A 27,617-nucleotide genomic window follows, 5' to 3' on the forward strand; every position below is an offset into this window, starting at 1 on the left:
AAATCGGAAAAAAGACGCATTGGTAAGCATTTCTTCAACATACACAACGCAGTCACAGCTGTGCCTGTTGTGTGTGTTAAAAAACGAGGTAAACAAACTGAAAAATTAAGCAAATATATATACATAACAAAATACACGCTTTCGATTGCAGAGCGAACGCAAGCTGAAAGAGAAATGAAAACAAAATTTCGCTGCGCCTTAATGTAGGCAACAGCGGAGAACAACTTACAACACCGGAGAGACACACTCGCTTGCGCTCAGCAATACAACAACACGACGCTCACGTGGAAAATACTGGGAAATCGACGACAGCATGTCGCAGCATCCATATTTATGGACTATGGCAAGTAGTCTTCTTCACACTATTGCCTCTAAATAATGTGGCCGCTCGACACTGGTTACGCGTTCGGCCAACAAATTGCTGGCTGTCAGTCTGTCGTGGATTAGCTTGGCGTACGAAACGATTTTCACAGCAAGAAAAGCGCGAGCCAAACGTGCGTGCATATATGTGGTGGAATATTTAGAAATATATATATATATATATATACATATGTAAGAAATATACATATACGTGTCTGTGTTTGTGTAAGTGTGTGCTTGAAGAAACGCCAGCTACGCTAAAGAAACTGCGACAGCTGAGTGTATGGAAAGAAAATTAAAAGTGAAAAATAAAGGAAATCGCAAAACTCGTGTGAATAAACGCAGCAGCTGATTCGCTGCAGGGAAAACCAGCAAAAAAATATTTATAGAAATTAAAGTGTTTCAGCGTAGATTTCGTGATTTCATGATTTCATTGTGTACGTAAGCGCGAATAAACTGCAGACACGCACACACACACACGCACACACTCGCGCCAATACAAGCATATAAATATCAGCAAGTGCTGCGTGTCGCTGCGCGCCGCGCACGTGTATGTGTATGTGTGTTTGTGTTCTAAAACGGAATTCGCCGCGTGTGTCTGTGCTGCGGGCGCGCGACGACGCGCAACAACGCTAAGTGGCTCCATGCACTCGCTACAGTTGGACGGCGGACGCGCATAGCCTACAGAATTTTAATGCGTTCACTAAATTTTTTAACGGTAATGAAGTAGCGCTGGTGTCGATGGCGTCGGCGGCAAGCGCAAAAGCTGTCTCACTGCAGATAACGGCATATACACTTATTTTCGTAGGAATTCGCAAGTGTTGGCTGATGTGAATGACCAGCAAGTGGCGGGCGCAGACCAAGTGTGCGGTTGGTGGGCGCATGGTACGCGGAGTTGAGGGAGTCCGCTAAACTAGCGTTGCGTTGCTGTTAAAAGCTTTTTAGTGTTTGATTATTTCTTTTATTTTTCGATTTTTTGTCTCGCAATGAAAGGACTTTCGAGCAAAGTACTATACATATATACATATATAGACATACTTGGGAGTATATGTGTGTGTGTGTTTGAGCGCAAGTGTGCGCATTGCAAATACTTTTGAATGAAACCAAGGCTGCACACACGCCAAGCGCAACGCATTGCGACGAATCCTAAATACACAGCGCTCCATTTGCCCCCTACCGCACTCCGCAGCGTGTCGCACTCACACACTTGAAGCACATGCGTTGTACGTGTCTGTGTGTGTGTATGCGTTGCTTGTAAACGTTTCAATTGTGGCACTGACAGCAATACCGTTATGGCATGTCGGATCCTGTGTACTACGCTTTGTAAATAGCTTTGGCAACGGACGGCTTATATATGTATATATTGACTAACACACATACATACATACGCACATAGCACATATTATGCCTTTATTTAATTTCCCTTTCAATTTTTAATTTTTAATGTATTTTCGAGTTCATTTTACCCTTGCTGATCACAAATTACGTACAAAACATACCAATACATACATACCCATACATACATACAAGTGTATACTAGCATGGAGGCATGAGCGTCTCTGCATTTCCATGCATTTGCATATTGTTGCTTCTATATAATTATGCAAACCCATTTACATGATGTTCTTCAACTAAAAAAACAACAACAACAACAATATATAAGTGGCGTCTGCGAGTAAAGCGCTGCAAATTTGTTTTCATTAAATTTTCCATTATATTTTATTTGATTTCGTGCTCGATTATTTCGCTGTGTACGCGTCCACTTTCGTTTTGGTTGACAAACTGAAAGGCACTGGCAAAAACAACAAAAAACGCAAAAAAGTAATACGAAATAATACGCGAGCAACGCAGCAACAAGAAAATCCCCAATAAAGCGAAAGCGAAAACAATTTGTAAAGGTAGCGCGAATTTTCCCCCATAAAAACCAAAATTATCTAAACGCTAATAAGAGGTAACGGAAAAGCAAAAGCAGCAACAAAAACAAACAAAAAATCACGAAGAGAAAACAAAAAATATTTCAGCTGAAATGTATGAAAAATTTGTCCACTTGAAAAAAATATCATCTCAAGCGTCTACCACGAAAATATAAATGACAAAAAAATGGCGAAAAGGCGAAAACAACAAAATAAAAAAAAAATAATAATAAAAAAAAATAAAAATTTAAGTAAAAGAAAATTGTTCGGCATACTTTAACAAATTTAGTGGGGAAAAGTTGATGCGAAAATAAATGAGCACAACAACCACAACAGCAGCAACAACAACAGCCAGCACTACAACTACAACGTGAGCAATGGCAACAGCAGCCGCAGCGGCATTCGCAGTCGCCGCCGCCTCTTTTAATCTGTGCCAAAAAGAATGAAAAATTAAATCACCGTCGCATATAACAGCAGACGTTGAAATATTTAGTTCAAGTGCCAGGCGCAAGAATGAAATAAGCGCAAAAATAATGACACGATACACACCGACACAACGACACACAGCCACATATATATATGTATATATATGTATGTGTGTGTATGAATGGCAGAAGCAAAATTGAAAAATCTAAGCAGATCAAGAAATGAAAAAAGCAGCCATTTAAATGAAAATGGACATTTTTCAGTCAAATCAGGAGTATATAAGGGATATGCCAAGCGCTTTAAGGGGATAAATGGGATTATAGCGGTTTATTTTATTATTTATTTACTTTTGAAAGCAACTCCAATTAAACTGCAGTTTCTCAACGCTCATTAGAGACCGTCATTTTACTTAAGAGAAGTGATTCAAATAAAAAAAAAGAAATAATAAAAAATAAAAAATAAATGCCAGCTAACTGCGGCTATTTGGGTGTTTTAGTTTAGAGGATTAATGGCATTAAATGTGGCCTCATCCTTTTAGGCTTATAATTAAGGATTAAAACTAAAGGGAGATTTTTTCGAGGCTCTCAGCTTTTCTAAAGAAAAAACATAGAAATTCAAATTTAACGTGGAATGTTTATTATCACACCTAAAAACATTCTTTGGCATTTATTTTTTTAAATCATTTTTCAATTATTGGCCGCGGCTACGTTTCAGATGGTCCTTCCTTTGAATTCAATTTTCGCAGACTCGTTCAAGCATTTCGACTGGCAACTGGCGAATGACACGCGTGATGTTTTGCACCAAAACCTGAATCGACGCGGGATTGTCCGCAGAGTCTTTAGACTTGAAAAAGTTTGACGGTGTGTTATCACACAATTTGGTGACCAATCGACCGGCCCAAAACGTGAAATTATCTGCCCACCGAAGTGTTCAATCTATAAATCCATTGTTTGATGCAATGTGCGGGAAGTGGCATCGTCTTGTTGAAACCAAATGTCGCCGAGATCACGAGCTTCTATTTCAGGCATCAAATAGTCGGTTATCATGGTGCGATAACGGTCGCCATTGCCGGTTACGTTCTCAGGGCATCATTTTTGAAGAAATATGGGCGGTTGAAATTAGCCCACAAACCACACCAAATCGTTATTTTTTCTGGATGAAACGACAGCTCTTGAATCTCTTCAGGTTGCTCTTCATTACAAATGCGGCAATTTTGCTTGTTTACATACCCATTCAGCCAGAAATGGATCTCATCTATGAACAAAATTTGGCTCAAAACAAGTCCAAGTCGGTCCATACGTCAGACCGACTATCGACTATTCATGATCTTCACTGCGTGTTGGACGTAGTCTATTCGGTCAAATATTATCCAATAATGAATGATGGGTCTCAAGATGGGTGATGGTATTGCGAATAGTATGCTCAGTAGACCGATTTTGTTGGCCATAAGTTGAGCGAAGCGTTCGGAACACAATCTTTACAGAACGTGAATTTTCGTAATGAAGTTGAATTTGTAAACGTTGTTCAGGTGTAAGTCTTTCCATGAGGAAATGCCAAACAATACTGAACAAAAATAACATGACAGCTTGACTCGACTCATGCGTGATCTGTCGAAAAAAGGCTATTGAAAACAGTACCTCTACTTGGATCATCCGTTACTTTATAAAAATTCTTCAAATAAAGACATTTACCAAAGTTGGAGGTACATATTAATAAACAAGTAAGGAAACGCTAAGTTCGGGTGAAACCGAATATTTTATATTCTTGCAAGAATCAAAGCCAGGGAAATACTTTAAGGTGCAAAACCAATCATATAGAGTAAGGTCAGCCGGACGTTCGAAAATCCTGATATTAGTTATATAGGGATATTAGTTATCTTAGTTATCTTAGACACAAAGATGTATTGTTACTCTCCTAGTTTCTCTACTATTTTCATTGGGATAACTGACATATTGGCCGATATATGCGGTACAAAGTCACCTTGAAGTTCGAAAATATTTGTATTAAGTATATAAGGGCTAAGGGAAGCATTGGTCCGATTCAACCCATTTTTGACATACAGATATACCATTATAAAAGAGTGATTATCCTTTCATTTATATTTTAATTTATATATATGACGCATTGACCTACATTTTCGATCAAAAGTCAACTATAGGAACTAAGGTCTAAATATTCGGTATCTAGGGGCTTGAACAGGTTTTATTGGATTTCAACAGTTTTTGGTCATAATGTGGCACACACTAAAGACATTATTCATGCAAAGTTTGATCCCTTTATATCCCTTTCCTATGTACTGGAAACTGAACGAATGAAGTGGAATTTAAATGAAGTTCGGCGTGGTTGCAGTCCGATTTCGCCCATTTTCACATTGTGATATAAAAATGTAAGGAGAGTGCCTTTCCTTGCTAGCTCATCAGCATTGTATGTAATTTCCTGCAATTCCGCTATAGCCTGGCAATCTTTCAGTCTTATCACAAAGACACTCGATGTTATTGATAGTGAGGTTAGGCACTCCTCGACCAACCATGAAAGCACTGTTAATGACTCAAGGTTAGTATCACCGCTCTGCTATCTGAGTGAATGGTCACTTCCATGCCATGGTTGGGATGGTCTTCAATGCTATCAACGAGGTTGGGTTTGTTTATTATCGCCTCATTTTTGGGGAGCCATTCACTAGTTTGTTGGTCAGGTTTGATATCATACTTACAAACTCACGTATCACCAAGAATAGTGATGCGTTTAATGATTGTGTGGACCCTTGTATGTTGACAAGCATATCCTTTGCGATCTATGCTGGCTATTATTTTTGCAAAATATTCACTTCAGTCACGCTTTATAACCAAAGTGTGTTGAGTGAATTTCGAAGAAATTTCGAGATCATCTAATATCTTTCTGATACTAACACAACGATTTCATCTTCATTAACGGCGGTAGATGGACGGGGCAAGTTTTCGCTGATTTCACGATCTTCACTGAATGCTTTGTGTCACATAAACACTTGTGTTCGTGAACACTAGATAGACTATAACTCTTTGAAACACTTCTGCAACATTTTCAACGATTCCGTAACAGTAATTTCATTGGAAACATAATGCTTGAAACTTGTTTGCCATGGTAAATTTCGCTCTAAAACCCTTTTGGTTTATCGATTCGGTTTACGCGCACATTTTTAAGGAGGCAGTCCGGATAAAATTTGATCAGATGATATCGTTTCTAATCAAAAATTCTCATTGGTGTCAGTAAAAATGTGTCTAAATGAAAGTGCCCTCATTTGTCGGATAATAACAAGGGATATATTGTAGTGGGAAGAGAAAAGGCATTGCAACAATTAGTGCTGATTATAAACGTGTAATTAAATTTGCTCAACTTTGCACTTTGTTTATAGCCTAAAGCGACTAGTATGCAAATAAATCAATAGCGAGTAATAACATTAAATTTGCAAATTAATATCACTTCCGTTTTCCCATAGAGCTGACTATAAATGAATATAACAAACTTGACTCCCAACAGTGTGATCGTGGACTAGAATGTGCGAATTGAAACACCTTTCGGCTGAAACTACATATTTTCGGCAGAAAACAAGTTTATATTTATCTTATGTTTTAAGCGAATTTAACCAATAATACATTCAAGAAACTTTTCATTAATGTACAGGGTCCGGCACTCGAAGTGTAACAAACTTCAGACCGTTCGCGCAGCTGTGTGCAGCACTGGAATGATCTGTTTATAAATTTGCTGAATGACAGTTCGGAGTATTGTTCACAAGTGTACAAAAGCGTTTTGCCAAAAGTGAACGCAAAAAAAGTGATCAGCGCTGGAATTCAAACAGCCAGCAATTGTTCGTGACCTCAAACACCTTAATGTAAATAAAGTTTTTGTTTATCGCACCATCACACGTTACAATGATACTGGTAGCATCGCAAAACGCCATGGAGGTGGTCATCAAAAGACTCCAACGTCACGTGAGATGGTTCGGAAAGTGAAGAAGCGACTTGAGCGAAGTCCACGACGAAGTGCCAATCAAATGGCTAAAGAACTGAAAATATCCGACCGCAGCATCCGACGCATATTGAAAAATGAGCTCAAGGTCAAGCCTTACAAGTTCCACAAGGCCCATGATCTCACACCGAAGCAGCAACAAGTAAGACTTTAGAGAGCGAAGCAGTTGCTTCGCTTGGCCGAAAGCGGTCAAATTCCGAACATTGTGTTTTCTGACGAAAAAATTTTTCCAATTGAGCAATTCGTAAACTCTCAAAACGATAGGGTTTACTTGACCGACCGTTCATACGAGAATCTAAGTCATCGATTGGCCACCAGGAGGCAGCACCCGCCACAAATAATGGTTTGGGCCGCTGTCACCGCAGATGGGCGCTCTCCAATTGTTTTCATCGAGCCTGGCGTCAAAGTAAATGCGACATATTATCGGAAAAGTGTTCTGGAGGTTGCTTTGAAGCCGTGGGCAAACAAATATTTCGGTTGCAAACCATGGACGTTTCAACAAGACTCAGCACCGTCTCACAAAGCGCGAGTGAACCAAGAATGGTTGAAAAACAACGTTCCGAACTTCATTACGACCACACAATGGCTCTCGAATTCACCAGATGCGAATCCAATGGATTATTCTCTCTGGGCCATTTTGGAGAGCAAGGTCCGAAGTAAAAATACACCAGTCTCGAGATGCTGAAGAAAGCCATTGTCCGTGAGTGGGCCAAAATACCGGCAAGTCACATTCGGACAGCTTGCGATTCGTTTTTTGACCGTCTCAAGGCCATAGTTAAGGCAAAAGGTGGTCATATCGAGCAAAAGTGAATTGGTCCTGAATTTATGATTATTTTCACATATTTTCTACTTTAAAATAAATAAAAATAATTTTCCAAACCGACTTTATATAATTTAAAAAAAATATTGATATGAACGAATATTACAAAAATATATTTAAAATGCAAAAAGTACCGTTGATTGATAACAGTTCTAACTTTGCTTTTTTTGAAAGCAATGCAACAGGTGTAGAGCTGAGTTTTCGCATTTCTGATGCCTAATTTTCACCTATCAAAGTTAAAAATAAATTAAATATGGTTTCTAATCTCAATAAAATCGTAAAATTTTTTATTGCTTCAAACATTACTGGCTTCACTTCTAGAAAAAACCACATTCTACTATGTGGAATTACACCAAAGACTGCGAATAGCGGTACGAAAATAACGAGTAATTGTATTTGGCGGCTAGGGAACCTGGTGAAGGAAGCACAGGCAACAACAAATAAGAAGCAAAATGAGAAAAAAGACGAATAACTGCAAAATAAAAAGCAAAATAAATTGCCAATTCAAAGTGCTGTCCAAGCATTTTTCAGCACAGCCGCCAAGTTGCCGACGCGTTACCGCGCTTAATAAAAGCAACGACGCTTGCAATGCCCACTTCAACCCACTTCGACTCACTTCTAACTAAATGCGTATGTATCTATGTGTTTGTGTGTGTGTGTACGTCCACTGTATTACGCTATGGCTCCCTATACTTGTGCTCGCCAGCCCAAAGGCCTCTTCACTTTTACTCACTTCACAGCGCCATCAGCAATAACTAGCCTCCTTGTTTACCATACATACATTTATTATTCTTGCAGCTTTGTTATCTTCGCCCCACTACTCGCCCCCACCCATGTCTTCGCTATGCTTTACGTTTAACTCTTAGCCTCTATGCGCGCAGTCGACAGCCGCCTGCTGTGAAGCCTGAATGACAAGGTTTCGCCTTGCAGGCGCACACACACCACTCACACATAGTTATATACTGCTATCTCTATATAAAAATACTTGTGTGTGCACACATCCATACATAAGTACTTGCATACAATTGATTGTTGGCGTGTAAACGCACCCAAACAGCTGGGTCGCCATGGCGGATGAGCGACTTTTAGTTGTCGTTTTTTGCCCTTACACTTTCTTTTCATATACACTTAAATATAGTTGTTGTTGTTGCTGTTATTGCTGTTTTGTATTGCCTTGCCTTGACGCGCCACACTCTAATTTGCAGGGCACGCTGCCACGGCGAGTGCCGCCGTTGATTTGCGGTCTTGTTGTTGTCATGCCTGTGGAGGCAGTTACACTTGTTGGTAATGGTTGTTATACCCTGTACAGGGTATATTAAGTTTGCCATGCAATTTGTAACACCAAGAAGGCAACGTCGGAGACTCTTTAATGTATATATATATATAAATAAACACCGTGAGGGAATGAGTCGATGTAGTCATCTCCGTCGGTATATGTATGTATGTGTAAACGAATTAGCCCCTTAGGTTTTGAGATATTGATCTGAAATTTAGCACATGTCATTTTCACCCCAATAAACTGCTAATTAGTCAAAACCGTCGATATCGGACTACTATAGCATATAGCTGCCATACAAACTGGTCGCTCAATATCAAGTCCTTGTATGGAAAACTTTTTTATTAGGCAAGATATCTTGACGAAATTTGGCAAAAATTATTTTTATAAGCAACGCTACAATCTACATTTATATTTTTTTAAATCAGACCACAACAACATATAGCTGTCATACAAACTGACTCATCAAAATCGATATAAACATACTTTTATACCCTTTAATGTTATAAGCAATGCAACTGTGAAGGGTATTATGGCGAATTTATGTTTTTTCCTGTTGTTACTAGCGGTGCTGCCGTTATTATTGTTGTGTGTAGTTGTTGCAACTATCATTATTTTGTTGCTGTCGTTTTTGTTCGCTCTATCATTACTATGTTTTTGTTGTTGTAGCGCTTTTTTGCCACTGTCAATATTTATTTGTTGTTATTTTAGTGTTATTGCTGTTGTTGCAGCGCTCTGGTTGCCTTTGCGTGTTTTGAACCCAATGCGTCGCGCTAATAATTTCCTTCGCATAAAAATTTGCCTTTTCTTCTCCGCATTCACAAAGTTTTATTGCTGTTGCGCGCAAATATATACACACACATACATACATATGTACATACATACAAAGTCTAACGTTCACATTTTATTTACATTTACATTATTTTGGTTTCCAAGCTCGTAATTTTTCCTTGCTGCGTTTTCGGTTGTTAGCTATTGTTTATATTTATTGTTGTTGTTGCAGCGTATTTATTTTTGTTGCTGTTGCTGTAATTTTAAAGGTCTCTCCCTCGTTTTGAAGGTAAAGTTTTTCGCGTATGTCAAGCGTAAGCCCATTTATGTGCCCCTACAAGTATGTGTGCGCATGTACGGTTGTATATGCTTTTGCATGTATGTGTGTGTGTATACAGTGGCGGCACAAATTTCAAGTGAATTTTTATGCATACGACTACACATGTTTAGGTTTTTGAAACATAGCCACGTTGGCGCGCGCAAACAGAGCTACCTTCACACATACATACATAAAATACACACACACACACACACACACACGTACATGTATGCAAAGCAGATTCTTATAAATTCGGCATGAGCCGGAGCGAACGTTGAGTTCAGACAAGTGTCTACATAATTTATGCGTGTGTCTCGCGCACGCAGTTGGCAAGAGCCAATAAAACCTGTACGCAAAGTAAACACACACACACATGTACGCAGAAGCACAAATGTATACAAAACACTTTCGTGCAACAGCAACAAAAAAAGCGAAATGAAAATGTATTCAAATGGCAACAGCACTGTCAGCCCATTCACTCATTCAGTCATTCAGCCAGGCGCTGTGCGCTCACCTCTGCGAGTGTTTGTGTGCGGCTGCTCGCCTCGCTTGGGCCCGCAACGCGCTGACTGCCACATAGAGCGCACTCGATTGAATGGACGACGCAGTCTTCTGCCACTTATATTTGTTGCCGTTGACTTGAGCTAATTTGACTTGCTGTGACGGGCACGCATGCATCGGCAAACAACGACTAAAAGAGGGCCAAGGGCTCGACGGCGACGGGTACGGGGCGGCGGTGATGTACGGCATGAAAGCGTGTGCCCACAAAGCGACAAAGCTTGCCGCATAACTTGCCACAGAGCATGGCTGGCTTGCAGTGGCAGCTGCTGTCAGTGTGGCATGAAGGAAGCAAAAGCAAACGGCTTGAGCGGAAAATTTCTGAATTTATGAATTTCTGACTTTCAGCCCTTTCTAGCCTTATGCCGAGCGGCTTATGCCGGCAAAGTCGTCGTCGTTGTCGTTGTCGTCGTGCTGCCATGCAAACGGCAAGCCGGAAGGAAACGTAATTAAAAGTAATTAGGAAACATTAATGTATATAAATTTGTATAATTTTATTTTTTCGGAAAAAAGATGCGAGCGACGGAAGCAACAGAAATGAAAATAAAATTTCCAACACACACACAAATAAAATAAATAAAAATATGCAAGCTTATATAATTTTAAATAACGTGCATATCTATGTTATATATAATTTAATAAATATATACATACAAGTTGTATGGTAAATGGCATGTAAGCACTTACTTGCCACAGCAAACGGTCGCGCGGCAGCAAGTTGAGTAGCGTTGACTGGCTGAGAGCGCGTAAACACAGTTGAGCTGCAAGTAGTGAAGTAGAACGGAATAACGGAATGAAATGAAGTGTTACAAGATTGAGATTGGTAAATTTTAATGAAAAATCATAACGGCGCATGTAACGGAATGCCGATAATAACGCAGTTTATAGTTGGCTTATCGTTTCGATACTTTCGCAAGATACATAAATACGAGTACATACATACAAATATAAACATCTTCTCTTTGGTACAAAGATTGTATATACATTTACTCGCTGTTACTAAATATATACTTGTATATATACTTATGTGCATACATAGATAAGTAAATGTATAATATATATCCGCTTGCATGCCAATCACTTGACTGCAATTTGATCGATTTTCATATTTTTTTTTGTTGTACTGCAGGTTCTCATAATAAGCACGATTCGCCGGAAAATACAAAACATTTGGTACTTTATTGTTGTTTCTTTGTTTCACTACTGCGACTAAATTAGTTGAACTCATTAAACAATTCGTTGGAAGCTCGTTTATGTATTTGTACATAGATGGCGCTGCTAACATATATCTTCCGCTGCTTTTACATATAAGAAACCTACTTCGATTTAAAATATATTTTCATTCCCTCAGATTTGATGGATATGTATAATGCAGCCTTATTTCGAAAACAAGTCTTTTGTCTTGCAACTTGCAAGTATTAAGGGATCGTCTCGGTGTGACCCTCCGAAAATTCACTGATTTTCGTGATTTTTTTATGTTTAAGTTAACTAACCGGTCCGGTTTTTATACTCTCGCAACAATGTTGCTAAGGAGAGTATTATAGTTTTGTTCACATAACGGTTGTTTGTAAGTCCTAAAACTAAAAGAGTCAGATATAGGGTTATATATACCAAAGTGATCAGGGTGACGAGTAGAGTCGAAATCCGGATGTCTGTCTGTCCGTCCGTCCCTCTGTCCGCCCGTCTGTCCGTCCGTCCGTGCAAGCTGTAACTTGAGTAAAAATTGAGATATCATGATGAAACTTGGTACACGTATTCCTTGGCTCCATAAGAAGGTTAAGTTCGAAGATGGGCAAAATCGGCCAACTGCCACGCCCACAAAATGGCGGAAACCGAAAACCTATAAAGTGTCATAACTAAGCCATAAATAAAGATATTAAAGTGAAATTTGGCACAAGGGATCGCATTAGGGAGGAGCATATTTGGACGTAATTTTTTTGGAAAAGTGGGCGCGGCCACGCCCCCTACTAAGTTTTTTGTACGTATCTCAGAAACTGCTATAGCTATGTCAACCAAACTCTACAGAGTCGTTTTCTTCAGGGATTTCCATATACAGTTCAAAACTGAAAGAAATCGGATAATAACCACGCCCACCTCCCATACAAAGGTTATGTTGAAAATCACTAAAAGTGCGTTAACGGACTAACAAAAAACGTCAGAAACACTAAATTTTACGAAAGAAATTGAAGAAGGAAGCTGCACCCAGGCTTTTTTTAAAAATTGAAAATGGGCGTGGCCTCGCCCACTTATGGACCAAAAACCATATCTCAGGAACTACTAGACCGATTTCAATAAAATTCGGTATATAATATTTTCTTAACACCCTGATGACATGTACGAAATATGGGTGAAATCGGTTCACAACCACGCCTTCTTCCAATATAACGCTATTTTGAATTCCATCTGATGCCTTTTCTGTATAATACGGGTATATACATTAGGAACCAATGATGATAGCGGAATAAAACTTTACCAAATATCATGCGAGAGTATTAAATGTTCGGTGACACCCGAACTTACCCCTTCCTTACTTGTTTAATATACAGTCAAGGAAAAAAGTCTACATACACGCCTTAATTCATGAGTTTTATGGAGTTTGCGAAGAAAATGAAAAAAAAAATTATGTCAATATTTAAGGCACTTTTCTGTTAGTTTTTTTTTAAAAATAAGAAAGGAATACACTTACATAATAAAGCCAACAATAACAAAAGCATTAAAAATTCATGGGAAAAAAGTATACATACAGCGACAAAAACTTAGTATTCTAAAAAAAAAATTATAAATAAAATGATGATTTGTTATCTTTTAGTATTTGGTCGGTCCAGCTTGGGCATCAATGACAGCTTGAAGACGATAAGGCAATGATGACACCAAATGCTCCGTTATATTGGGTGTTATTTCGGCCCAAGCACGAATATGGGCGTTTTTTAATGTTTCGCGGCTGCTAATGGGAAATTTTCATACTGATTTTGCAAAACATCCCAAATGTGTTCCGTTGGGTTTAAATTTGATGACTGACGTGGTGAATTCAGCTGCCTTGGAGCATAGTATAGAAGCCAGTCTCGAACAACGTGCGCAGTATGCTTCGGGTCGTTATCTCGTTGGAAAATCCATTGATTTCCCAAACCCAAGTTGTCAACAGATGGCTTCCGGTTTTTTTCCAATATGGTTTTGTATTGATAACGGTCCATATTACCCTCGACAAAAACCAAACGACCCACTCCAGACGACGCAATGGCACCCCAAACCATAACGTTACCGCCACCATGTTTAACTGTGAGTATAATATTCTTTGGATCAAGTGCAGTATTTGGTTTTCTCCAAACTTTTGAACGGCCATCTTCTTCTTCTTAATTGGCGTAGACACCGCTTACGCGATTATAGCCGAGTTAACAACAGCGCGCCATTCGTTTCTTCTTTTCGCTGCGTGGCGCCAATTGGATATTCCAAGCGAAGCCAGGTCCTTCTCCACTTGGTCCTTCCAACGGAGTTGAGGTCTTCCTCTTCCTCTGCCTCCTCCGGCGGGTACTGCGCCGAATGCTTTCAGAGCTGGAGTGTTTGCATCCATCCGGACAACATGACCTAGCCAGCGTAGCCGCTGTCTTTTAATTCGCTGAACTATGTCAATGTCGTCGTATATCTCGTACAGCTCATCGTTCCAGAATGCGATATTCGCCGTGGCCAATACGCAAAGGACCATAAATCTTTCGCAGAATTTTTCTCTCGAAAACTCGTAACGTCGACTCATCGGTTGTTGTTATCGCCCAAGCCTCTGCACCATATAGAAGGACGGGAATTATGAGCGACTTATAGAGTTTGGTTTTTGTTCGTCGAGAGAGGACTTTGCTTCTCAATTGCCTACTCAGTCCGAAGTAGCACCTGTTGGCAAGAGTTATCCTGCGTTGGATTTCTAGGTTGACATTGTTGGTGGTGTTTATGCTGGTTCCTAAATAGACGAAATTATCTACAACTTCAAAGTTATGACTGTCAACAGTGACGTGAGAGCCTTCGCGAGTGCGACGACTGTTTGTTTGATGACAGGAGATATTTCGTTTTGCCCTCGTTCACTGCCAGACCCATTTCCTGTGCTTCCTTGTCCAGCCTGGAGAAAGCAGAACTAACGGCGCGGGTGTTGAGGCCGATGATATCGATATCATCGGCATACGCCAGCAGCTGTACACTCTTATAGAAGATGGTACCTTCTCTATTTAGTTCTGCAGCTCGAACTATTTTCTCCAAAAGCAGGTTGAAAAAGTCGCACGATAGGGAATCGCCTTGTCTGAAACCTCGTTTGGTATCGAACGGCTCGAAGAGGTCCTTCCCGATCCTGACGGAGCTTTTGGTGTTACTCAACGTCAGTTTACACAGCCGTATTAGTTTTGCGGGGATACCAAATTCAGACATCGCGGCATAAAGGCAGCTCCTTTTCGTGCTGTCAATAGCAGTTTTGAAATATACGAAGAGGTGGTGTGTGTCGATTCTCTTTTTACTGGTCTTTCCCAATACTTTGCGCAAAGTGATTATCTGGTCAATTGTTGGTTTTCTAGGCCTAAAGCCACACTGATGCGATCCAATCAGTTTGTTGACGGTGGGCTTTAATCTTTCACACAGTTTGCTCTATAAAACCTTATATACGATGTTGAGGAGACTTATCCCACCATAGTTGGCGCAGATTTTGGGGTCTCCCGTTTCGTGGATCGGGCAGGGTCCACCTAAATTTTAATCGTCGGGCATGCTTTCACACGACCATATTCTACTTGTACAAAGATGCTGATGCATGCTCTTTATCTGTTTTCCGCCGCCATATATGAATAGTTCGGCCGGCAATCCGTCAGCCCCCGCCGCTTTGTTGTTCTTCATGATCGAGCAATGGAAAGTCCGCTCCATCATAATCGGAACTTTCTCACTCGTGTGTACCTCTATAAATGGCTCCATCTTCCCAATCAAAAGATCGGAATCATTAAATTAGATATATGGAGTCTTGCGAATCCACTGAACAAATGAAAGATGTTTTAGACACAAAGTCAAATTATTAATCGGAAAACTTACTCTGTAATTCCATTAAGACATCTGACAAAAAAACGATATTTTCGATATAAAGTCGACCATGTTCATCGAGGTCCTCCTATCACATATCGGGAGCTGTATATCGGGAGTAACATTTATATTGGAACATTTTTCGTTGTGTTCCGCTAATTTTGGGGCAATTATTTTTGGATCCTGGTTGACTAGTTTAATAATACTACTAACATCGCGCCTAGAAAGTTTCTTAGGTCTACCAGTTCAGGGCTTATTTTCGGTACTATTGGTATTATTATAATTTCTAATGATCGTTTGTACAGTAGCACGATTTAGTTTCACGGCCTTAGCAATTTCTCCATACGATTTGTTTTCTTTTCAGAGATTAACCACAATATTTCTAACTGAAACGTGTATTTCTTTTCGATTGTCCATTTTCATTGACAAAAGTAACATGAACTCCACTACAATTATCGCTTGGTTTACTTAAATAATTGCATTGCTTGTAATTTAAAATATGGATATCAATGATAACTGTTATTAGGCTTTCTTTTCTTTTAATATTCTGTTTGATGTTAAGAGTTGCCATGCTGTATGTAGACTTTTTCCCGCTTATTATTATTATGATTTTCCTTAATAATTTCTATTTTATATTTTTTAATATATTTTCTTTCCTACAAATAATATTTTTTATTAGTGTCTTAAACGTTGATATAAATTTCTTTTTCAAACATCGCTCCTAATTTTCTGGTACATCAAAATTGGGGGTGTATGTAGACTTTTTTCCTTGACTAAATAAATAGATTATAATTAAATAAATGTTTATTTATTGGGTGTATAATAGTTGTTGAAATGACCGTAATTTTGTTCTAAAACAAAACTTTCAAAATTATTTTTAATATGTAGAAAAGTCGCTATCGCGCTCTGGAAGCTTTTTTTTTTGGAAAATTGACTAAACGGCGGAGGTTTCAACAAACAGTATCGAATTAATCGAAGAAAAAAATAGGTAGCTTTCAAAAAAAGTAAATAAAAGCTTCCATAGCGGAAAAGCGAACTTTAAAAATGTTCACTCCAAATTGGAACTATACATATATCTTCAAAACTCTTCCTTTGAAAGTGGAAACTGTTTTGAAAAACGCCATTCTGAGAAAAACACGTTTAAAGACTGGAGTTGCAGTGTTGCCCACCTTGTTCCCTTTCTACAAGAAACACTGCAGCGACCGTAATAATTTGAAATTCGATTTCAAAATTTGAGAGAATGTCTATTACAGTGAATCCTTAATGCAATAAAAATCAATTTTTTTTTTAAATTCACACTGACACGGTCCCCTAAAGCCAGTACCTTCAGGTACATAAGGCCTGTTAATTATATTATTTGTACCGTTATTAGAGAAACACGCTTCATTTTATGAAGATAACTCACATATGCGGTAGAAATCATCGGAAGTTCGAAAAGAGACAGAAAGGTTCTGAGGATTATTAGTGGTCATCTACATATACATCTTAATTTAGTGCTTAGTTATGGCACTTTATAAATTTTGGTTAATTAAAAGACCGATATATGCGGTATATAGTCACTTGGAAGTTCGAAAATATTTATAATAGATATATTGGGGCTAGGGGAAGTAAGAGTTATCACCAAACTATCTATTTTCTAATTTTATTTTCCAAAAGTGTGAGAAACATCGCTTGTATGATATTACACCAAATTTGTTTGAAATTGGTAGCGTAGTTTCTGAGATATTGGAGTTTCCCTAAAGGTGATCGCTGCCTCGCCCATTGTCCTATTTTACTCTATCTACTATAAGGCTTAACCCCATCATCGTGGTTGTGAAATTTAATGCTTGGAGCACATTTATTTTAGTAGTATTCAATATAACCGTTATATGGGGAGTAGGCGTGGTTATTGTCACAGCATGTGAAAAAGTGCGTCATATCTATCTTGATTAGTTTGATTGGATAGATAAAATTACAGTTTTGTAACTTAATTTATTGCTTATGTTACAAACGGTTATCTTAACAAAATTTCGATTACAAGTTAGTAGAATAAAATTGCTACTTTAGAACTAAACTTTATTTATAAACTAATTAGTCAAACAATTATTATTTTGCGGAGTTAGCTTGCACAGCGTCATATCTATCTTCATTAAACAACCGTTATCTTAACAAAATTATTATTTCTACGAACAACAGTAGTCAAACAAATATTTATAAAAGCACTAATACAAATATTACAAGACCTAATTTTATTTTCCATTCTCTTATTATAAGTCTCGGCAGTGATAGCCTTCTGTGCCTTTAGCCAATTTTAGTTTTCTCGGTTTCGGCTTAGTTTCAGGCACAATTCGCTATATTGTTGGATAGTTTCGACAGCATATTCATACACCCATGTGTCGTCATTAGCAATGATGACTTTGGTGGTTGGCGGTTCTCAGCTACGCTGTCAAGCATTTCTTTTGGGATCTCTACTCGATGTCGTTTTTGCAAAAGATTCAACTTCTTTGGTACATGTCTAGCACTGACACGCTTGATAACCTAAACATTATGCAAAATGTACAGATCAATTCAGTAGAGATGTTGAGATGAACTGCTATCTCTCGGATGCGAACACAGTGATTTTCAGTCACTGTTTCTTTAACTTTTTCGATATTAAAACATTAACAGTTGGGAATGAACAACCCTCATGAGGCAAACTTTCATTCACGATCTTCTCTGAATGTTTTGTTCCACTTCAACGCTTGTGCTCGTGATTAAACACCATTGACTCCACAAAACACCTCTGCTACATATTCAACGATTTCGTGGACGTGGTTCCAAAACACAAAATTTCAAGAAAACTCGTTGTTCAATTCTTTCCATTGTTAAATTTAAGACAAACTTTTCGCGTCGAAAAAAAAAGGATGACACACACTAATTAACATATGAAGACCAAGATTCATACGAAAATTAAAAAAGTTGTGGTTTGAGCGCATAGTTTAAATGAACTATTTCTTGATCGGATAATAAATTAGTGGAACAACCCATTTGTCTCGACGGTAGAAATTGTTCTTAAAAATATGTTCAAATGTACGCTCTTTTCTAAATCTTTATCGTAAAAACCAGAATGTTAAAAATTAAAAACATTAATGTATACACTAAACCCTTCAATAGTTTACTACTTATCGTGCCTAGGCACTGCCGCTGCATAAAAAATAATTGCTTTTTCTGAAAACCTGACAGTATTTAGTTGTTTAAAAATAGCTAAAATATAGAAAATTTAGCTGGAAGTAAACAAAACCCGTTTTACTTTTAATTTTTCTTTGTTTGCTTCACACCTGTTATCAGTTCGCTCGCTTATTTTACTTTTTCGTTAGAAAAGTCATGCGGAAAATTGCCAACCATTTTAACCCGCATATAAAAAGTGCTGTTGTTGTCCAAGTTTTTTGTCCACCAGCAGTTAGCTAAAAGCCTGAGTAAAATGCAGGGTATACCACCAACTATAAATTATGCAAAATAAAGGAAGCAACACTAAAATATATATTTTTTGTTCGCTTTGCTTTTTGCTGTTGGCAACTTTCAATTTGGTTGTTCTGAAATGGCCAACCAATTGGCAATCTAGTGAAAATACATCCGCATACAAAAAATCATGTCATAGGATGTTGCAACATTTCAGCGCAAAGAAAAAATCCGTGTCGAACCTGACACCGATAGGAAGGCAATATAGCTAAAATCACTATTAATTTTTTTAACGAGAAAATGTTTATCATGGAAACTTTTATATCTAGGTGGCAAATTTTTCCTAGTGCCTAAAATTTCACCCAGAAATTTTTTTTTATAACATTTTTAAAAATTGCATTTATGGCGTTTGTAAACTGTAAGAGGTCTACTGCAAAACCGAGCTCCAACACAAAGGCTGGTAGTTTAGCCACATTGTACTTAAAAGTATAAGTATAAGTATAAGTATAAGTATAAGTATAAGTATAAGTATAAGTATAAGTATAAGTATAAGTATAAGTATAAGTATAAGTATAAGTATAAGTATAAGTATAAGTATAAGTATAAGTATAAGTATAAGTATAAGTATAAGTATAAGTATAAGTATAAGTATAAGTATAAGTATAAGTATAAGTATAAGTATAAGTATAAGTATAAGTATAAGTATAAGTATAAGTATAAGTATAAGTATAAGTATAAGTATAAGTATAAGTATAAGTATAAGTATAAGTATAAGTATAAGTATAAGTATAAGTATAAGTATAAGTATAAGTATAAGTATAAGTATAAGTATAAGTATAAGTATAAGTATAAGTATAAGTATAAGTATAAGTATCCGATAGCCTCAGGTGGGGTGAGGTATTGAGACTCTTTCGATTCTATTAGCTAGTTCGCGTTAATTACTAAAAGTACGAGTCTTGCGAAAGCCGTATATTGATTCCAAATTGTCTTTCTTATGTAACTTTAATAATTGGTATACAAAAAAAAATTGTTGGGTTACCGCGAAGATGACCTTTGGAAACTTCTATACGTAGGCTAACCTTTTTTCGGTATGCAATGGTGACTCATGGGTTACGTGTGGATGGTTGCCTGAGCAATAATGCATATTTTGCTTATTGATGAAGCCATTTAGCCAGAAATGAGCCTCATCACTGAAGATGATTTTTCGATGAAGATCCGGATAATTTTCAAGTTGTTGCTCAGCCCAATTCCCGAACATACGACAATTCTGGTGGTCAAGCGGCTTCAGTTCTTGCATCAATTTTAGCTTGTAAGGATGTAGGCCATGATCTTTTCGCCATATTCACCATAACGACGTCACAGAGATGCCCAAAGCTAGAGAACGACGTGTAAAAGATTGTTTTGGGTCTTCCTCAATTGATGCGCTAGCGCCAACAACATTCTGGCATTACGGGCATTCTTTGTCTATGGATTCAAATTTTTCCACTAAACGCTCAATTGTTGATCTGACAGGACGATTATGACGAACATAAATTGGTTGTAGCGCTCTTAAAGTTGAGGCCACTGACCTGCGAGTTTTGGTAGTAAATTTTAATAATTTCGACTCGTTGTTGGTTCATATATCTTTCCATGATGAAATGGCAAACCTTCTTCTTCTTTACTGGCGTAGACACTGCTTACGCGATTATAGCCGGGTTAAATAATCAAAATGGGGGTTTCTCATCCAAGGCTCCTTTTTCATTGGGTACGTTTTTTACGTGGCTGGTCCCAAACCCAGCGCACAACCCTGCGAAGGGAGTGTTTCGCTTTCTCATTTTAGCTCGCCTTCACAGAGCGAAAAGTACCTAATAAAATAGAACAAAAATAAACTGATATCTCTATAGATTTTTGCTAACAAGAAGTTCTTCATATATTTGCAGAGAAAATTTTTTTAATATTTCCAAAGAGACATCGTATATTATTGTGAAGAAACCCTTACTGATATTTCCAAAGAGACATCGTGTATTATTGCGAAGATATCCTTATTGATATTTCCAAAGAGATATCTTTAAAGTTTCAATGGATTTCATACTATAACATTTACATATATCGGCACTTTGAGAGACTGTGACTATATCAACAATATGAAATGTAATGCCTTGAAAAAAGATTTCAGTTGTTGTTTTATATAAATTCAAATCTGGAACTAAAGAAGTTAAGTAGGCTCTATTTTCGGATTTAATATTTTCAGTATTTTTAATTGTGTATTCTTGTTGGAAAAAATCTTTTTTTATTATATAATTAACGAATCTCAGTGAGGATTTTATAGCTAAAGTCAATGAAATATTCGTTCTAGAGGTAATGTTTCTTGCATATTGCTTGTGAAGTTGGTGTACAGCCTCGAATCTAAATGACCATAAATATTTTAAAGGTCCTAACTTTTTTATTATAGATGGATAATGCACCAGATTATGATATTTTGGTTCTAAGTATTCTTTAAGTAAACTTTGGCATGTATCGTTATGCTGTTTAATTAACAATTGGAGGTTACTTAAAGATGTATCATTGTAATTGGGTAAAAGTAATTGATCAATTAAAGTTATTTCTAGTGTGCTTTGTTAGATGATGCTGAAATCTATATATATTATTGAAGATTTGATTACATCTTTCTTCCTTACAAATAAATTCATAAATTGTCGGGACGCCATGATCTGATTTCAAATGTTTCATCAGGTCATTCGGTGTTCGATAAGTTCTTGTACAAATGAAGCAAAGTAGTAGTGGCATTTTTCGTAAAAAGTAGACAGGTGTAGGTATGTAAGTAAAACTTATTATACTAGTTTGCTTAAAAGGTTTGCCACGGATGAAAATACCTCCGATTTTAGTTAAAAAAAAATTGCTCTAAAAATGCCCATACTTGTTTGCTTCTTTATGAGTATTCAGTATTAAAAACATGCGATACTTTTATAATAATATCAACGCACTTCATGTAGAAGCAGCACTTCTATTTAATGCCATCGCGAAAAATATAAAATTCGGAAATACGTGTAATGTCCGTTCCGACGGCGATAATTCTAGGTTGACATTTTTCTTTCAGCAAAACGATTAATTATTTCCATAACATTGGGCTGAATATCATTTGGTGTTGCAACAATAGTGACAAAGTCATTTTGAGCATCGGCTATTGTAAGTTTATCGATTTTATTAAGACGTGTAGGTGGTAGCAAAGCATGAAGAAGAATTGTAGTAATGCAATATTTTGTATCTATAAAGCTATTTATTTGATAAAAATTTTCTTAATAACATTAAAACCATATACTTACCATTTGAAATTTCTTTGTTGTATAAATGTTTTAAGTACAATTCTCTGCAAGGACAGTCGTTTATTTCTTTTTCAAATATATCCAATATTTTTTTATAGAGACCTTCCAATTGTAAGAATAAAAAGTTCCCTTTGCCTGGGTATAAGCTTTCAAAGTCTATTTCGATCTAATGTGAAAGAAAGAAAATTATATTTCGCAGAGGTTGAAAGTTTAACTAAAATGAAGTGAACGAAACACTCAATATAAAAAAGTAGTAATAAATACTTACGAGATTACATCCACTGTAGTCATTATACCGTGGAAATTCCAAAAAAATGCCATTTAAGGGGGGGTAAGATTTGACAACTTTTTTTCCATTTTTTTTTATTTTTTTTTTTCTGAACCATCAACATCTCAAGAATATTGTGTTAAAGTTTTAGGTCATTCGGAAAAAAACTAACGAAGTTACAGCAGGTTGAATAACGGTACCTCTAACATATGTAGGTTTGCGCGCCCTCCAGCTACCTGCACTGAGTGTACAAAACTTTGAATCGATTTTCCCAAATATGTCATTTTTAAAGTCGGTGACCAGCCTACAGAAAAAACTACTGCATCGATCGTTTTGAAATTTTGTACAAATATTCTACATATATATATATAGCTCTCGAATGACGTCGAGTTTTTCCAAAAATTTTAATTTCTAAGAATTTTACAATTTCGATTTTTTGGTCTAAAATCGTTAGTTTGGCTTGAAAATGGTACCAAAAATTAAAAAATTGAAAAATTAAAAAAAAAAAACTCGACGTCAATTGAAAGATAAACTAATAAACTAAAGAAAGCATTTTGATTTTTTGGTTTCAGATGATCCAGTGATGCTGTAGGCTGGTCACCGCACAAAAACTTTTTTTCGAGGTGCCTGCAGAGATCGACTATAAATCCGTTATTCCTCGCTATTTTTCGATAAAACTTTTTTTAAGTATCCTCCAAATGTTGTACTTTCATATAATAATAAGTAAAATAAACCTACAGCAATAATTTTTTCTAAGAAAAATTCACGAAAAACGGTCTTTTTTCGACGAAACAATAGAATAGAACCATATCAATATCTGTCTAGTCCATATTTATAGTTTAAAACCACTAGAAATTGATCAAATAATAATTACAAATAATTTTCACTTTCACCCACACTCGCTGCTTGTTGAATTGAAACTAGAACTATGTATATGAATTGCAAAAATAAGAAGCTTCTAATTTTCTGCTCGAATAAAATTAAAAAAAAGCAAAATACCGCTATAATTAGCGACTATTAAAATATTTAATTCAATTCTGATTGCATATGTAAGAGAAGAAAACGAGCCATTCATTTGTATTCCTATTCCTTAGATCCCATCGGAAAAGGTCTAAGGGTCCGTATCAAGTCTGTTCAAGTCCCTCGCCTAAAAGAAAAAAACGCAAGTGAATTTCTGAGGAAACCCAAAGGGCATTCTTAATATATTTTTTTTTTCATTTCTCACGTCCGGTCCACCTCTCAGCCCAAAACCTGTTCATGAAGACAATCTTATCAATTTTGAGTGGTATTTTTCGCTCTGTGTTCAAACATATGTTCTAAGGCTACCCAGAGGATACTTGGTCAAAGACCGGAAGTCGTGAGCTGCTTGAGCCATATGTAAAAGAATCGTTTCTGGCCACTTCCAAGTGAATGGCGATCAGAGAACTTTCCTCACTTGCGTGAACTTCTACACATGACTCCATCCTCCAAACCAAACAAAATGGCAAACCTTACTGAAGAGAAATGTTAAAAAAAGAGCGGTAAGAGCTTAAGATTACATTTTAACTTTAGATAAAGTGCATATACCATACGGAACGGAATTACCTTAATAAAAATTTGAATTTATTGTAAATATGTATATGTAATTACTTTCCGCTTCCTGAGTATGATTTAAGCTACAATTGATTTCTCTTTAAGCTCGTATGTCAACCCAAATAGCATGGTAAAAGAGTTTCCCTAGTAAAGCAGGTCTATTCCCTACTTTTAACTCTTAAGCACCTCATTTTTTACGGCTTTTGCTATCATTCCGATTTCACAGCCTCATTGACTTTTTTAATTAATTTCTACTTTACAGAAATTATGCTCACTCAGGCGACTCTCACCCTAAGGCTCTTCGTAATTCCATCTTAGTAGAAGTTTATAAGTGCCTCCTCTTTGAAAGGGCATCTGAAGTGGGTAGTAACTCCGCTTTGCAGAATCTGAAAAAAACTGAAGTAACGGTAAAAGCTTAATAATACAACTTCAGCCACCCTAAATGACTTGAATTAAAAATTTCTGTAATCTTACTGCACGGACTCCATATTTTTCCTACTTCCTTAGTTAAGATTCACTTTGACGAGTGCACTATTAACAGCTCTTGCTACCAACACACATACATGCAAACATATCTAGTTGCTTCGCCGGATTATTGTCATTCATATGCAGTTCGCATTTGCATTTAATTCATGTGAAAATAATTATTGGGGATGTCAACATAAAGTTGAGACCAAATAAAATGACTTGCAAATATCAGAGCTCACAAGCTTGCGCACTCGTATGCGTATGAATGACTGCATTTCTAGACAACATACATGTATATATATACTATATGTATTTTATATCTGAACAAATGCATATTCTCGCATTTTTCTCGGCAGCATTTACAATCGAATTAGGGTACGAGGCCACGTGCGCCATTAATTTTTACGCACACCAACACTTCAGTGAATACAAGTAGCAGCACACATTCATACATGCCAACGTGCATACGTATACATAAGTACAGTCTATATATGTATACACACAAACATACTCGTGTGTGAATACATTACAGCATAATTTGATATTAAATGTTTTTGCGCATATTCACGCTCATTTGATGTTCCTATTCATATCTTTAACTGTCCTCTTAATTGCATGATAAAGGGTGTTTCACGCTGGTAACACTGGTTATTATTAAAAAATATATATGCAAAAAACAAGAAAAAACGTTAACTTCGGATAATAAGCTAATATACCCTTCACAGGTGCATTTCTTTTAGTAACTATGTGTTCAGCTTGTATGGTAGCTATATGCTATAGTTAACCGATCTGACCAATTTCTTCGAAGATTACATTGTTGCCTTAGAAAATAATCCATACCAAATTTGGTGAAGATACATTGCCAAATGTGAAAGTTTTCCATACAAAAACTTGATTCCGATCGTTCAGTTTGTATGGCAGCTATATGTTATAGTGGTCCGATATCGACACTTCCGACAAATGAGCAGCTTCTTGAAGAGAAAATGATGTTTGCAAGATTTCAAAAGGATATCTTAATAACTGAGGGACTAGTTCGTATATATACAGACGGACGGACGAACTGACAGACAGACGGACATGGTTAAATCGACTCAGCTCAACATACTGATCATTTATATATATACTTTATAGGGTCTCCGACGCTTCTTTCTGGGTGTTACAAACATCGTGACAAACTTAATATACCCTGTTCAGGGTATAATAATTGATAAAAGTTCTTCAAATAAAGACATTTATCAAAGTAAAGACAACACAACGGGTCTTTTTTAAAACTACGCTACAAAGGTAGACCGCTAGGAACAATAAACGACGTCATATTTTTCCCCGCTCTTCAGTAAGCCTTTCCATTATGAAAAGGTATACCATCCAACAACGAATGATCTCAACTTTAAGAATACTACGTCCTGTCAGATCAACAATTGAGCATCTAGTGGAAAAATTTGAATCCACAGGCACAGTACAAAGTGTTGAAAATATTGCTGCCGCTAGCGCATCAATTGAGGACGACACAAATCAGTCTCCCAAACGTCGTTCTCAAGTGTTGGGCATCTCTGTGACGTCGTTATGGCAAATTTTGTGAAAAGATCTTGGCAAACATCTTTACAAGATCAAATTGGCGCAAGAACTGAATCCGCTTGACCACCAGAATCGTCGTATGTTCGTGAATTGGGCTGAGCAACAACTTGAAAATGATCCGGATTTTCAACGAAAAATCATCTTCAGCGATGAGATTCATTTCTGGCTGAATGATTTCGTCAATAAGCAAAATATGCATTATTAGTCAGGCAGCAACCCACACGTACTCCATGAGTCAGCATTGCATTCCGAAAAAGTTACAGTTTGGTGTGGTTTATAAGCTGGTAGCGTCATTGGGCCGTACTTCTTCCATGATGATTAATACCAGCAGGTTATTGTGAAAGGGAATCGCTACCGTTCAATGATAACCAAATATTTTTGGTCCGAATTGGATGATATGGACTTGGACAATATGTGGTTCCAAAAGGACGGCGACATTTATTGAAAACCAAGTTTGTTGAACGTGTTATCTCACGAAATGGCCCAGTCCATTGGACGTCTCGATCATGCGATTTGACGCCATAAGACTATTTTCTGTGGAGCTACGTCAACTCTGTGGTATATACCAATAAGCCAGCGACGATTGTTGAACTTTATACCAATATCGAATGTGAAATTGCAGCAGTATCGACTGATTTATTCGTGAAAGCCGTCGAAAATTGAGTTCAGAGTCTGGACTTCTGCTAGCGTGCCCGTGGCGGCCATGAGAAAGAAATCGAGTTTCATACATAATGGCATCAAATGTATTTTACAGGACAAAAGAATTTTATTGATAACCCAAACTGTTTTTGTTTTATTCAAAAAAACTCCTTTGAGTCCAAATTTCGATGACTCGTTCGAGAATTTTAACTGGTAACTGGCGGATGAAATACGAGATAAATTGCTCGAAGGCCTGAATTAAAGCGGGCTTGTTCGCATATACTTTAGACTTTACATATCCCCATCGGAAAAGGTCTAAGGGTGTGATATCACACGATCTTGATGGCCAATCGACCGGCACAAAACGTGAAATTATTGATTGGTGCGATATGTGAGCTGGAACCAAATGTCGCCGAGATCACGATGTTCAATTTCAGACATTAAATATCGGTCGCCATTGACTGTTACGTTCTTACCGGCATGAATTTTGATATGAATATGGACCCAGGTTCCCACCGGCCCACAAACCACACCAAATCGTTGTTTTTTCTGGATGAAATAACAGCTCTTGTATCTCTTTGTTTGCTTCTTTTTATACACTTTGAGCCAGAAATGGACCATCTTCTTCTTAATTGGCGTAGACACTGATACGCGATTAGAGCCGAGTTAACAACAGCGCGCCAGTCGTTTCTTCTTTTCGCTACGTGGCGCCAATTGGATATTCCAAGCGAAGCCAGGTCCTTCTCCACTTGGTCCTTCCAACGGAGTGGAGGTCTTCCTCTTCCTCTGCTTCCCCCGGCGGGTACTGCGTCGAATATTTTCAGAGCTGGAGTGTTTTCGTCCATCCGGACAACATGACCTAGCCAGCGTAGCCGCTGTCTTTTAATTCGCTGA

The 27,617-nt window shown here is 37.4% G+C and overlaps 1 protein-coding gene across 2 annotated transcripts in view; it reads left to right on the top strand.

The window, feature by feature from the left end:
* Positions 1-379: 379 nt before the first annotated feature.
* The window catches only part of LOC126760570 (uncharacterized), a 439,995-nt gene continuing 412,757 nt past the window's right edge, over positions 380-27,617 (top strand). For both annotated transcript variants that reach the window (XR_007667221.1, XM_050476302.1), the window contains exon 1: positions 380-494. The gene's annotated coding sequence lies outside the window, so the exon portion shown is untranslated. The remainder of the gene's footprint in view (positions 495-27,617) is intronic.

The sequence above is a fragment of the Bactrocera neohumeralis genome, chromosome 5 (genome assembly GCF_024586455.1).
Source record: "Bactrocera neohumeralis isolate Rockhampton chromosome 5, APGP_CSIRO_Bneo_wtdbg2-racon-allhic-juicebox.fasta_v2, whole genome shotgun sequence".
NCBI lineage: Eukaryota > Metazoa > Arthropoda > Insecta > Diptera > Tephritidae > Bactrocera > Bactrocera neohumeralis.